Below are 13,741 nucleotides of genomic sequence, written 5' to 3'. Positions count from 1 at the left end.
ACTACCACAGGAGAGGGACCTCCTACCCCAATTTTATATAATATACCATCTAGACTGGTATTGTAAGTAGAGCTAATGGCAAAACAGATTGCAAATATCAAGCACAGTTTAGCAGAGCTTTGTACATGGACCTTCTAACATCTCAGGAAAATGTTTCCGTAGTTATACAACATTTACCACCTCGCCCTTCTGCCTTACAGAGAATCACTGCAGTTATTACTACACTTCTTTCTGTTCCCTTACCCTGGCCTTTAATGATATCTTTAAAAGGGTTGACTGCTCTCAAGAAATGGTGACTAACATGTCAGCTGAAGGGTGTGCAGCAAATTACAGCCATCCATGTACTGAGTCCTGAGAAGCATACACCTTTTTACAAGCTTATATCACTAAAAGCTCTATGTTAGGTCTCTAGCAAAGTAATGAACATTTTTAAACCAAGTTTAAGGGGCCAGTTACACATGCAGAAATGCTAATTTCCTCATTGCTTATTCATTATAAGAGCCCCAGTTGGGCGACTTAGTATTCAGTAAACCCTGAAAATGTTAAATTTTCGGAGTTTGCCTGAGGGAACTAATGCCTTCTTCAGATGGAGTTAATTCCAGGAGCCCTGCTCCTTCCTATGGCAGCAGATCCTGTCGTTGCCTCTGCACTGAATGACCAGCGGCAGTGCACATATGTGAACTCAGGTCATGCATGCGCAGTCAATGCGGCACAGCAGTGGTTAGTATCACTGCTACCTTTGTAGCAGTGTTAGCGACCGTGGGGAACAGCTGGTCTTTGGAGTAGCTGTCCCCGCACCAGAGCAATAATGAATTGTTCCGGTATTTAAGTATCCACGGACACACCTAAATATGTATATATATACTTGCAAGAACTTTGTGGCAACACATGGCCTGATGCAGAGTTGCAAATAAATGGACATATGCCTATTTGGAGATGTATTTTTGCGTACATCCATCTCTTTATAGCCCTCAGTTGCATCAACAAACTAATGCAATTGAAATGTGTTTGACTCTGCACTAGGGATGGCCATCGACCATCAATGACTTATAATCATCGATGATTTATGGCCAATGTCAAATGCTTTTACCATTGATGGGGGAGAATCAGATGGCTTCTTTTCATTGATGGTAAAGCATAACCTAATTTTTTTTTTTTGCAAGGTGCTGGGACATGGAGCATAGCTCCGCCCCTGACACTCATGAAACCCCGCCCCCAGGTTCTTTTTAGCCCCTGGGCCAATCAGTTAAAAACAGGGATGACCATCGGTTGGTAAAACCATTGATGGACATCCACTGCATAGTTGGTCACCATCGATGGTAACCATTGATAGTAAGACCACCGATGGCCAACCTTACTCTGCACCAGCTATACTTGCCTGTGCTCAGTTCCAGAGCATGTGAAGTGCAAAAACACCCAAGATAAGCTCGGCAAACAGGTAACATTCAACTCTGCATCAGGCCCATAATGTATAAAGATATGTACTATTGTATCTGGATCAGAGCCGTAACTAGACTTTTTGGTGCCCCCCCCACCCCACATTTTTTAAATAGGGACATAAGATAGTGCACCTGAAAATGGGCCATGGCCTCATAGGGAAGGGCCAGGGAAGAGATAGGGGAGGCCAGGAGATGCCGGAGATAAAAGAAGAGGAAGCTACGAGTGAGAATGATAATAAACAGGAAAATTAACAGGCCCAAACAGCACCCCCCTGCCCTGCAGTGCCCTGTGCCATTGCACAGGTCGCACTACCCTAGTTACGGCCCTGATCTGGATACACGGCTTATTTTAATTTTGACCAAAGGGGCATACACACTAGACCACGGGTTCTCAAACTCAGTCCTCAGGACCCCACACAAGTGCATGCTTTCCAGGTCTCTTCCCAGAATCAAAAGTGAAATAATTATAACCACCTGTGGAATACACCAGTGCACCTGCTGGGTGACCTGTGTGAGGTCCTGAGGACCGAATTTTAGAACCACTGCACTAGACAATAGGTGTCCTTTATGGAAGTCTTCTCTCTATGTGCACTCCCTGGAACTTCCAGTGGCGCCACAGACCAATTCTTCCTATATCCCAGTAGGTGATGTTTCTGTGATAAAATAAAGGCAAAATATGCCTCCTAGTGCATTAAATTTAGGCTTTCCTAGTGTCATATAAATTCTATAGACTCCACACGTACCATATACAGCCAGGTGCATAAATATTGGGACATTGACAGAATTTTCATATTTTGGCCTCTATTCACCACCACAATGGCTTTGAAATGAAACAAACAAGATGTGCTTTAACTGCAGACTTTCAGATTTAATTTGAGGGTAATTACATCCAAATCAGGTGAACAGTGTAGGAATTACAACGGTTTCTATATGTGCCTCCCACTTTTTAAGGGGCCAAAAGTAATGGGACAAACTAAATATTCCCTCGTTATTTCATTATCAATTAAGCAGGCAAAAGGCCTGGAGTTGAGTTGATTCTAGGTGTGACATTTGCATTTGGAATCAGTTGCTGTCGACTCTCAATATGAGATCCAAAGAGCTGTCACTATCAGTGAAGCAAGCCATCACTAGGCTGCAAAATCAAAATAAACCCATCAGAGAGATAGCAAAAACATTAGGTGTGGCCAAATCAACTGTTTGGAACATTCTTAAAAAGAAAGAACGCACCGGAGAGCTCAGCAACACCAAAAGACCCTGAAGACCACGGAAAACAACTGTGGTGGATGACAGAAGAATTATTTCCTTGGTGAAGAAAAACCCTTCACAACAGTTGGCCAAATCAAGAGCACTCTCCAGGAGGTAGATGTATATGTGTCAGTCAACAATCAAGAGAAGACTTCACAAGAGTGAATATAGAGGGTTCACCACAAGATGTAAACCATTGGTGAGCCTCAAAAACAGGAAGACCAGATTAGAGTTTGCCAAACAACATCTAAAAAAGCCATTACAGTTATGGAACAACATCCTATGGACAGATGAGACGAAGATCAACTTGTACCAGAGTGATGGGAAGAGAAGAGTATGGAGAAGGAAAGGAACTGCTCATGATCCAAAACATACCACCTCATCAGTGAAGCATGGTGGTGGTAGTGTCATGGCTTGGGCATATATGGCTGCCAATGGAACTGATTCCCTTGTATTTATTGATGATGTGACTGCTGACAAAAGCAGCAGGATGAATTCTGAAGTGTTTCGGCCATATTATATGCTCATATTCAGTCAAATGCTTCAGAACTCATTGGAAGGCGCTTCACAGTGCAGATGGACATTGACCCGAAGCATACTGCAAAAGCAAGCAAAGAGTTTTTTAAGGCTAAAAAGTGGAATTTTATGCAATGGCCAAGTCAATCCCCTGACCTGAATCCGATTCAGCATGCATTTCACTTGATTAAGACAAAACTGAAGGGAAAATGCCCCAAGAACAAGCAGGAACTGAAGACATTTGCAGTAGAGGCCTAGCAGAGCATCACCAGGGATGAAACCCAGCGTCTGGTGATGTCTATGCGTTCCAGACTTCAGGCTATAATTGCCTGCAAAGGATTTGCAACAAAGTATTAAAAAGTGAAAGTTAGATTTAGGATTGTTTCGTTTGTCCCATTACTTTTGGCCCCTTAAAAAGTGGGAGGCACATATAGAAACTGTTGTAATTCCTACACCGTTCACCTGATTTGGATGTAATTACCCTCAAATTAAATCTGAAAGTCTGCAGTTAAAGCACATCTTGTTTGTTTCATTTCAAAGCCATTGTGGTGGTGAATAGAGGCCAAAATATGAAAATTCTGTCAATGTCCCTAAATTTATGCACCTGACTGTATAAAGCCCAGGGAATACCTTTGGGCTAAAAGCGCTTGTATTAGTGAGTAATCCTGGCATCAAATCCCAGCTCCACCGGTTTTCCCAGGGACTTTCACAAGAAGTGCAGATATACAATATAAAACTATATATAGTGCAATATGCTATAAAAAAGTGATTTATTTAACAAACACAATATAAGTTAAGCATATATAAAAGAATGTGCACAGAGTTTTAATCAGTGCAAAAAAAGCCTACCTGAGCCAGAGGGAATAGCAGCAAACCATACAGGTCCCAGAGCCGGAGTAGACTACAGCATCAATGCATTTCGTCCATCTGTTACTCTCAGGACTTCATCCTCCAGTGTCTGTCTGCTTTTGTCAGCATCCTCATGCCATTCACTACCCCTGTCAACCCATGATTGGCTTGAGCAGCGGGAGCCGGAAGGAGGTTCAGCAGCAGCTGCAGCAGCCTATCACTGCCGGGCTGCTACCCCTCTCATCCCGGGATCGACGACAGCGCTCCCAGGCTGCCCCTGTCACCAGCGGCGGAGCGGAGGGATTGGTGCTGCTGCCTGTCTCTCTAGCACCGGTCCCCATTACAGCCGGCGCTATTCAATTCTCGCCCCCAGTACAGCCAGCACTGTTCATCCCTCATCCCCACTCTCCAGGACAGCAGTCACTGTACATTATGGGGGGCACCCTGGTCATCCAGATCTAAGTACCCCCCAGGACTGGAACTAACAGGGCACCCAGGTGATTCAGGTCTAGCTGCATCCCAGTACTGGCAGTTGGCTCTGGACAGCAGTTGTGTAACATCTATGGTCCTGTCTCTCCTATTCCTCCCCACTTCCCCAAGCTGCATCCACCTCCTCCTGGCTTCTCTATCTATGCGCCCCAGCCTCACACACCTCCCCTCCAATTGAGTAGAGTCTCTTCAATTTTTGTATAGATGTATCACAGCTGGTGTGGTAGTCTAGTGGTTAGAATGCAGGTACCTTGATGCAAGGGTCCAGGGTTCAAGCCCAGATTTAAAGTATTTACAATGAAATATTTTATATTTTAAAATTTATATAAATATTTATATTTCTTGAATTTTTTTATAGTTTAAATTAGTGGTTCCCTGGGTGTCTCAGGGCACTTGCAGGGGTGCCTCGGGTTGGTGGTCCATTACCAAATAAAATGATTTTTAGTCAGTGTGATAGGCAAAGCCAGTGCTAATGGCTGCCAATCAAAAAATAGTCGGACAAACAGAAGCGCAGCCCTGTCAACCACCACATGTAACTGAACCTACGGGTGACATATAAGCACAAATTACTTCATTTAATTTTTGCTGAATTTCTCAATAAGGAACTTTTGGCCCAGAGGTGCCGTGGAAAAAATGCTGATACTCCAGGGTGCCGTGATTAGAAAAAGTTTGGGAACCACTGGTTTAAACTATACACCAGCGAGTGAGGAGGAGGCTGGGGTCAGAGATGGGGAATGAGCTGATTACCCAATGTGCCCCCACCGTACTGCCTGTTACTCTGTGCGCCCATGTGATGGCTGGCACCATCATAGTACCAGACCCCTCTCCTCTATTACCCTGTATGCCGATATAGTACTTGACTCCTCTAGTCTATTCTCCCATACAGTACCTGACTCCTCTCCCCTGTCACTCTGTGTGCCCAAATAGTACCTGACCCTCCAACATGACCCGTTCCACCCGGTACAAAATGCTCTGCTCCTGCACTTCCCACCTAATTTATGATTGCAGACACCTGTGCTGAAACACCTGTCTAATCAATTACCTAGATCAACACAGGTGACTGCAATCATACATTAGGTGGGAAGTGCAGGAGCAGAGCATTTTGTACCGTGTGGAACGGGTCATGTTGGAGGGTAGGTAGTACCTGACACCAACTCATGTAACCTAGGCACACATGTCACCTAGGCAGTGTTACCCTGCGACTATAGGGTATGATTCAGAGACTGACGCAATGGAGATTTTTACGCAGATCAAGTGATTGTTTGCTAATGCACATGCGCGAATGCTGCACTGCATATGCACAGCCATTGCATTGCGATCACACACGCACAGAGGACCCACTCACAGAATGAATGACGTGTAGTCGGCGTTTGGGGGTGGTAACGGGGTGGTTTAAAAAACGCAGGTGTCTGACCGCTTTAATACTGTGCATAAATTAGTCATTGCGATCTCCCGTTAAGCATGAGACACCTCTGCATGTCAGGAGAGCTGCAGTGTTTGTGGCTGGCAGACTTGACTTACATGCTCAATGTGCATTGATGTTACCGATGTATACGCTGTTGAACGTTGTCGTACAGATATGAAAAGGCAGCAGTGGATGTCCCTATGCTCACGTATGCTTTGGAAGGCGTGAGAATAAGCAGTTGCGTGTGCATTTCCATCCGTCTCTGAATCAGGCCCATATAGCGCCTTACATCCATATAGTGTATGATACCCTGTATGGCCATATATTGCCCCCACACCTCTCCCTTGCAACCTTTGTTTTATACAAGAAAATGATGATGTATGACTGCCGGGATGTAGAGCGCATACCGTTTAAGGGGCTGCACCTCAAAAGCTATTGGACTTACCAAGCTGAAATTTGGCATGGACGGGTAGAACTATCGCTCGGTGATGCATGGCAAATTTCAGGGCAAAAAAAATAAAAAATGAGTAATTAGGAGTAATCTAAAGTTCCAACTGTCAGTTTTTTCTGACACTTCAGTTAGGACCACTTTTCTGCTGTAGTCTATGGGGGATTTTTGGGAAGGCATAGGTCAGGGTACAGGACAAATTTAGACTTGGGGTTTGTATTATTAGGTAGGTATTGTTCCAGTGTAGGGCCTTTGGGGTTCAGGTAATTGAAAAAGTTACAGTTGTTAAACTATTACCTCGCAAATGCCCCATTATATAGATACTGAGGCTGCACAACAAGTTGAAGCTCCATAGGTGTTTCCAGCAGGGGTGTACTGTGGCTTCACTTGGGTGCACAAAGTGAAGCCACAGGTAACACCCGCCACCTCCCCCGGGTCCCACTTCCATTAGCGGAGGTGGGACCTGGGGGAGGTAGCGGGTGTTACCGGCGGTGGCGGGGACCCATCTTAGGTGCGTGCGTTAGCGGGACCCGGCTTAGAGGCGGGCATTAGCGGTGGCAGTGGGCGTTGGTGACGGGACACGGCGGCAGATCCGAGAGGATCCAGTCCCTGCCAGTCATTCTGCAGAGTTCGGCAGCAGTGCCCACTTCAAAAATGGCGCCTCAGCTCCATTTTTGAAATTAAAAGATGCCAGCCACAAGCCAATCGCGGTGCGCGACGTCATCGTAGAGTTCGGCAGTGGTGCCCATTTAAAAAATGCCTCAGCACCACTTCAGCGCCATTTTTGAAATTCAGAGATGGCCACCGCAAGCCAATCACGGCTCGCATCGTCATCGCCCCGTCCCCCTCGGCTGGCTTATATAAGCAAAGGTGAGGCAGTGGCATGGCAGTCCGATAGCAGGGTGGGAGCAGTGAAGACCTCCCGCAGAAAGAAGACGCTAGTGGGTGTTGGCCATGCTAAAGAACTCAAAGGCTGCTGCCCACTAGGTGAAGAGGACACCAGAAGCACTGGGGAGGTGGCTGCCATGCATAAGAGCTAATTGGCTGCCACTCCCCAGGAGAAGATGCCAGAAGCCCTAGGGGTTGATACCCACCAGACTAAGACGCTGGAAGCCCTGGCATGTATGCGACTGCCAGGCAAAGATGCCGGAAGCCCTGGCATGTTGGCGCCCGCCAGGCAAAGATGCCGGAAGCCCTGGGGAGGCGGTGGTCATGAAAAACACCATAAAAGCTGCCGCCCCTCAGGCAAAGATGCCTACAGCCCTGGCAGGTTAGCGCCCAACCGGCGAAGATGCCGGAAGCCCTGGGGAGGTCGCGCCCATGAAAAAGAGCTTAAAGGCCGCCGCCCCTCAGGTGAAGGTGCAGACGAATTAATTATTAAAACAATAAGTGTTATGTTTTTATTTTAATATTTCTTTTCCAGGGTTACTATAGGTACCAGTGGGCCCTTAATGCCCCGCTTGCTGGTACTTGTGGTGGAGGCTTGCTTGGACCTGTAGTTCTATTGCAAAAGACAATATTTGAACTCATTTATACACAATCAACCCTTGCCCTGGGCTATCAGCCTAGGGCCGGGGTGCCCTGGACAGGGGGACCCTTTATTGGGTCCCCCACCTCTCCAGGGATTCCTGTCCTGGATTGACTAGTGGTCAGGGGTAATGCTTTGGCTGGGGGACCCGATGAAAGGGTTCCCCTGGCTGTGGGATTACTCCCCCACTAGAAAGGGTCCAGTGCTGGTTATGGATAATATAGGGGACCCCTACGCTTTTTGTCTCCTGTAATTCCAAAACCAGGACCGGCTCAGCTGAGCCCAGTGCTGGTCGTGCTAAATACAGGGGACCCCTATGTCGTTTATCCCCTGTATTTTCTCAAGCAGGACCAGCTGTAATAATTGTGGATATAATAAATGCACTGAAGAAGGTTCCAGATGGAAGCTGTAATAATTGTGGATATGATAAATGCACTGAAGAAGGTTCCAGATGATTTTTAAATACCACATTACATAAAACAGCCCCAAGATCCAATCCAGAATATATAAACAGCAGCTCAAGAAAATTATTCAAACATTCTGAAGAAAATTATGGGGTTTGCTGGTTTTCAGCAACTAGTTTTTCACTGACTCACTACTGCTGCCAAACCAGCCGCTCACCAGCCACAGAGAGATAAAGTACCAACCAATGAGCTCCTAACTATGATTATTCAAACACAGCTTGTAACTGGCAGTTAGGAGCTGACTGGTTGGTACTTTATCTCTGTCCGATTTATCTCTCTCCAAGGCTTAGTACATTTCCCCCTGAATGTGTTAATTACACACCTTCTTGTTTTTCCCCTTTGTAGGATGGTAACTTCTGCCACTGCCAGGTTCCTTCATCGTTACCTGCTAGAGCACCTCTTTGCTGGTTGCTCTGGATAAATCCTTCCTGACCTCTTGGGCTTGGCGCAGGACAGCTGGAGTGTGGATTAAGGCATAGAGTGTTAGCTATAATCTGTTGGTGATAGGAACACAGCAGTGAAGGGACAGGTGTCATTACAGGAATTAGTTGTATTTTATATTGATTGTGTTTATTGACTCCTCTCTTATAACAGTTGTTCCATGTGCATACACATACACATATACCACTACATGTATTTAGTTCACATGGGCAATTAGCACTTATTCTATATAATATTTCTCTTTGGAGCCTGCTAACCTAGGGTAAATAAGGTGCCGGAGTAAGCAACACTTTATAACTGTAACACTGTTGTATTAAATCCTCTTTCCCTATTACATCCCTCCACCAATAGAGATCCTTCCATCCCAGTTAATGTTCCAACGCCAAAAGGCCAGAGGTTTTGGTACTTTAGTTATTCATGAACAATGAAAGACACTTCTTTGAGAAGCCATTTATTTGCACCGTGAGATGTTCACCAAATGCAAAAACACTTGGCATGACAAGGGTCCAGACCCCAAACCTGCTGAAACACAGACAATATGACTGGGTTCTTCCCCACTTATAACAAAATTGTGGTAGGACCGTGGGAGTCAGTATTTTTGTTTTTGAAACAAATATATCAAATCTGCTTTTTGGGTCAGAGGCATTATAGAAGGGGTTAGGTCTTGGCCTTTCTGGGATACAAAAGACCATCCAGTCCCTATTGTCATTGGGAGTGATTGTCTCAGTACCAAAAGTGCAGAATGCTTTGGGTTATGACTCAAACCTATTTCTTGTATAGAAATCAGACATGACTTTGACACATTTTGGGGCATATTCAATTGGGGGCGAGAAAAGCAAAAATCCCGCATCTGCGAGGTTTTCCTGCAGGTGCGGGATTTTTGCTATTCAATTAGGTGCAGATTTTTTCCTTTTTGAGCGCCAGGAACTTTTTATTCTCGCACCTCCAGAGCAAGTGTGATTTTTTTTTCTAAAATCATTAATTTTAGGAAAAATCAGCAGGACTTGCTCTGGGACCTCGGCGGCACCCCCCCTTGAGGACTAATTAATCAATTGGAAGTTTCTAATTAGCTTAATTACTCTATAATTACTTACCTTCTGTAGCGCTGTCTTCTGCATCCAGCATCGGTAGCCGGGTCTTCTGCAGCAGGGTGAGTATGTCAGTGTGTGTGTGTGAGTGAGTGTGTGTATGAGTGTTGTGTGTGTGTGACCCCCGATGTGTCTATGTTCCCCCTGTAATGGGCACTGGGAGAACTACATCTCCCAGCAGCCCTTGCTCCTCCCACCAGCCCCTGGAGCCTCCCAGCAGCTCCCGGGACTCCCAGCAGCCCCCTCTCCAGAAGAGGGAGGGGAGGCCACCGGGAGCTGCGGAGAACCCCAGGCAGGTAAGTGTAGAATTTTATTTCTTTTTTTCACGCGGCGCTGGGTTTTCAGCTCTGAAAACCCCGCAACCACTTTTTAAAATTGGATACACGCGGTAATCCAAAATTGGGCGTGAAGGGCGCGAAGCTAAATTGAATATGCCCCTTTTTGTGTCATTTAGCCCTGCCCCCTCCATGCAATTATGCAGCGATTCCCGGCTATTACCTCTCCATCCTGCCCACTTCACTAGGAAGTGGACAGCGGGAGATCCGGATACTCTTCTGGGAGTGGGGGGCTCCCTGAAAATTTGGGAGCCTCCCCCAACTTCTGGGAGAGTAGGAAAGTATGTACTGGGGTCAAGCCCCCAAATCTATGGAGGTTGACTCATAGACAGGGCCCAGTGACAGGGGGATAAAAGGGGGACACTTGTACTAAGCCACTTGCGAAGAGGAGCAGCGGGAGGTAAGTGTGAGCTGGGCTGGAGAAACACGGATAAGGCGAGGGTTTGGGGAGGGCTGGATATGAAGTGACACAAGGTGTATGAGTCTGAAGACATGGGGCTGGGGAGACATAGGGAGATGTGCAGGATAGAGACATTGGATGATGGGGCTGAGAGGCACAAAGGGTGATATGGTTTAGAAACACAGGCAGGGATGAGGCTGAGAGGGGGGGGAGTGGGGCTGGAGACACAAGCAAGGATTAGGCTGGAGAGGTACGGGGATGAGGCTAGAGAGATACAGGGGGAATGAGCCAATGGCTGGCTGGCCAAAATTTCTGTTGCTGGCCCTAAATACACTCAGGATATCCTTAACATATGCATTTTCCATCCGAAAATTTTTGTTTTGGGGTAAGATCCCACAAATATTCTTTCATATATAGGCGCCATGGTGACAGACAGAGAAGAGTTAAATGCAGCAGGTAGCAACAAACTTATCAATAGTAGAACACTGAGCTGCAGTGGGAAACAGGAAAGAAACCACAGAATCATTTACAGAAACATTAATCAATAACCATTGACTAAAGGCAAGGCACACATTACAAGAAACAAAACATAGATTTAATTCCTCCTCGGTCCCCTAATCCTGTTTAGATGTCCGTTCTCTAGGTTCGTATTTGTTTATATCCGTATATAGATTTCATACTGGTGCAACCTTACGCTTGTAAATGTGAAACATGGAAGAATGGAGAAATGCAAACACAGACTGGGGGCCTGATTCCGATATTTACACAATGCCAATATTTACGCAGATTGAGCGATTGTTTGCCATTGCGCACGCACAGCAATTGCATTGCCATTATGCTCGCACAGAGGATTTACTCACAAAGTGAGCAACAGGTAGTAAGTGTTTGGCAGAGGTAACTGGGTTTGTTAGGCAAACGCAGGCGTGTTTGGACCATTTAAATGCCGTTTCATGGGCGTGTATAAATTAGCCATTGTGATCAGCATGAGAGCTCTCTGCGTGTCGCAGGTCAGACTTGACTCACATGCTCTGTGTCTGCCCTATCTGCGTTAATGTTACTGATGTTTACACTGTTGTATCTTGTCGGACAGATATGAGAAGGCAGCAGTGGGTGTCCCTATGCTCGGCTGTGCTTTGGAAGGCATTAGCATATTTTAACACTTGCGTTCCTTGAGAGAACGCAGTTACAATTGCATTAGCATAAATCTCGGAATAAAGCTGGCCACACGCTAGAACAAATTACATCCAACCAGCCAACTTGTTGATTGGTTGGAATGAAAATCTGGTAACGTATGGGAGTAAATGATGATCAGCAATTTGCTCCTAAATGCCAGAAAACAGAGGAAATTGATCGTTCAGACAAGTTTGTTAAATGTTGGATCTAAACAATTTGTTCAAACAACAGTTTTTGTCCATTTTCCGGCGTTTGGGAGCAAATTGCTTATTGTCATTTGCTTTCATACCTTACCAGATTTTCATTCCAACCAACCAACTAGTTGGCTGGTTGGACAGATAATCTTTAGATGTGTGGCCAGCTTAAGGCTGTGAGTACAGTACGGACATCTTGATGTAATTTTGAAGTCAGACAGTAGCGGCATCATTTGCAGGTGTATGAGGGCTGCTGCAGATACATGCTAGTGCTACCTAGCCACTTCTTATTCTCTGATTGCGGACTCACCTCCAAAGCTGATAAGTGCGTTCTTCATTGTTTATATCTTAGCACAGGTTCTCAAACTCAGTCCTCAGGGCCCCAAACAGTGCATGTTTTCCAGATTTCCTCACAGAATCACAAGTGAAATAATTAGCTCCACCTGTGGATCTTTTAAAATGTGTCAGTGAGTAATGAATACACCTGTGCACCTGCTGGGTGATCTGGAAAACGTGACCTGTGTGGGTTCTTGAGGACCGAGTTTGAGAATCACTAATCTATAGTGTATGATTTTGTGGATGTATTTTACAACTAAAGTTTTGATACTTCATACACGTGAAGGAAGACTATACCTGGTGTATTAGAGGTTTTTTTTATTGGAATTAAATCTAGTAGCGAATGCCTTTTCACTACCAAAACAAATGTTGGCAAACTTTATCTTCTGCTTATAACCTAGCTGGATGGTAAGTACACCACAAGCATGTTTTGTGGTACCTCCGACTGAGCATACAGCCTGTTTTTATGTGCATCCAACTAATAGCATGATCCTCATTAGCTCAATGACTAGGAAATTCCACAGTAATAACTATTTCCTGATGGTGTTTTCTGATCTGTTTTTTTTGTCTTGGTTAAAAGTTTCTTTGTTGGCTGATCAGCCCTTGACTGTAAAGGAAGTTAGTAGAGCTAACACAGGTTAACCTGGCAGAAAAACATGTTAAAGCATATCCCAGACATTGACAATACTGGAAGTATAGATTTAAAAAATCTTCTGCTGTTTTAAGAACAACATTTACCTCTATAATATTACAATTGAAGCATCCTACTATCTGTCTCTGTCTCTGTCTAGTCATTAGACCCTAGCATTTTAGTCAGGGACTGGGAACATGCTAACTTGGGAGTTTATTTCAGAGGGATTCCACATGGTTGTTATGTATTAAGTGTGTGCTATGCCATAGCATTGTCAAGATCAGTGGATGGCATGAGGCTGGATAGATACAGGGAAGGTGGTGAGTGGCTGGAAGCTATAGAAAACATTGAGGGATGGGGCTATATTTATTTATTACCAGTGATTTATATAGCGCACACATATTCCACAGCGCTTTTACAGAGAACATTTGGCCATTCACATCAGTCCCTGCTCCAGTGGAGCTTACAGTCTATATTCCCTATCACATGCACACAAACATACACACTAGGGTTAATTTGTGTTGGGAGCCAATTAACCTACCAGTATATTTTTGGAGTGTGGGAGGAAACCGGAGCACCCGGAGGAAACCCACGCAGCACAGGGAGAATATACAAACTCTGCACAGGTAGGGCCATGGTGGGAATTGAACCCATGACCTCAGTGCTGTGAGGCAGTAATCAGTGGCGTACGTTCATTCCAGACACCCGGAGGCAAGTTAAAATTTGGTGCCCGCCTGTCACAGCCGCTGACACTGTAATG

The sequence above is a fragment of the Taudactylus pleione genome, unplaced genomic scaffold, assembly GCF_031769625.1.
Source record: "Taudactylus pleione unplaced genomic scaffold, aTauple2 ptg000069l, whole genome shotgun sequence".
Lineage (NCBI taxonomy): Eukaryota > Metazoa > Chordata > Amphibia > Anura > Myobatrachidae > Taudactylus > Taudactylus pleione.
This window is presented reverse-complemented; position numbering follows the sequence as displayed.